Source organism: Anneissia japonica, unplaced genomic scaffold (genome assembly GCF_011630105.1).
Source record: "Anneissia japonica isolate Jap-2015-1 unplaced genomic scaffold, ASM1163010v1 scaffold287666_len26991_cov176, whole genome shotgun sequence".
NCBI classification, from domain to species: Eukaryota; Metazoa; Echinodermata; class Crinoidea; order Comatulida; family Comatulidae; genus Anneissia; species Anneissia japonica.
The window spans coordinates 10,662-12,457 of record NW_022724132.1 but is presented as its reverse complement, the minus strand read 5'-3'; the positions used below and the strand labels follow the sequence as shown (position 1 = coordinate 12,457).

The 1,796-nt window shown below is 37.6% G+C and overlaps 1 protein-coding gene across 2 annotated transcripts in view; it reads right to left on the bottom strand.

Annotated features, from left to right (window-relative positions):
* Positions 1-1,796, bottom strand: part of LOC117112482 (McKusick-Kaufman/Bardet-Biedl syndromes putative chaperonin-like) — a 17,461-nt gene that overhangs the window by 5,961 nt on the left and 9,704 nt on the right. The window lies entirely within an intron of this gene.

The window sequence follows — 1,796 nt, the reverse complement described above, 5'->3', positions numbered from 1 at the left end:
ATCTATGTAATGAAAAGGTGGTAATATAATAAATTAGAAAATATTTTCTGAGAATTGGCATGTTTAAATCACACCGAAAGATATTAAAAAAAACCTCATCGCATAATCAATATCAATATACTCAACACGTTTATTATTATAAAACAAAAAAAAAAGCTATTCTTTTTTCTCCTCTTCTTCTTCTACTACTTTTTCTTGACTCTCATAAAAAGAGTACTATTTTACTACATGGCTAAAATAAGCACAAATACTGTTATTACTACTGATAGGGCTATCGTTAAATTAAGTCAGAGCCCAAAATATAGCATAATTCAAAATTATTATAACATAATACATAGCCTACTGATTAATAATAGCTGAGATGCACATTTCAGAATTAATAATCGCTTTTAGTATATCTTACTGAATATTTATTGTCTACAAAATGAAATATGAATTATATGCATCTTTAGAAATACAATTTCTACAATACTATTCTTGTTTTTATGTAGATAAATGTTCGATAAATTCTATCTTTCATAAAAAAAAAAAAAAACGAAATTCAGCGCGTCTATTTTCTAATCAATGGCGTTTGTAAACGTGCACGGACGTCATCGTCGAATCCCAGGACTTCCGACGGTAAAGCTGGCCTGTCTGCCTAGGTCCGTCCCAGGCCAACCAATAATAATTAACAAAATGTATTTTTTTAAATATAGGCCTATGGCGCAGCCTGTACATGCACTTCAACTTTTACAACAAAAGCCTAGGCCTAGTAGGCCTACCTGTAATACGTCCTACTGTACTTAGGCCTACACTAGTTTGTTGTCGGGTATAATTCTGTATCTAAATGAACGAGGAGCGAACCTAGCTAGTCAACATCTAGGCTAGGCTAATTAATTTTAAAATCAGTAACCCACCAGGACTATCTGTCAATTTCTTCTTTGCAACAGCGGACGAAAAAAAGTCAGTTATTCTACAACGTTTGATGAATCTTTATCACTGAAAATTAACAAACACTCGTTTTGACGCACTCCGTTCTGTAGTGTAGTGCTATGATGAATGAGATGGACTATTTTGATTTATTAATAATATTTTGTTTGGGATGAAAAAAGGGAGAGTCCATTTCCCCAAAATGCTCCATCAGCACATAGTTTAGTTTGTGCTATGGACAGTATGGCTATGGAATTTACTAACCACACAACCCACAATTACGTGATTAAGTCGCAAAACTTTATATGCATTTGGTGGATTAAGTCGCAAAACTTAAACTTCGTTTGGTGGCACCATTTACTCTAGGTAGACGGCGACCGGTTTCGTTACCGGTTGGTACGTTTCTTACAAACATTCAGCCAAAGGCCAGTGAAAGTTGAGACGGCAGCCGGGTTTTTATCGATGTTTGCCATCCTTATGTGTGCCATCGTAAAGTCATGGTTTGCTGGAATTGCGTTTTAATTTAAATCTCCCAACTTCTGAAGCTGAGATATTCTATGAATGTAGGCTTTTATCGCAGGCTACAATTTAAAAACGGGTGGGACTCTTTCAAAAATTTGAGGGGGTTCGCTTGAAAACAGAGGGGTTCCCCCGAACCATAAAAACCCCCCCTGGCTACGGGCCTGCCGGGGGGAGGAGATGGGGCTGGTGCCCCAGACGAGGTGTCAGATTTCCCCGACGAAAGCAAAGTGGGCAATTAGGGGTTTCAAAGGCTTATCGATTTTAGTGTCTACTAATATGTAAAAAATACATGTAATATTTTTTTCTCCCCGACGAATTGTGCTTTTTCTCCCCGACCGGGGGAGGGGGGGTGGCAGCTCTTCCCG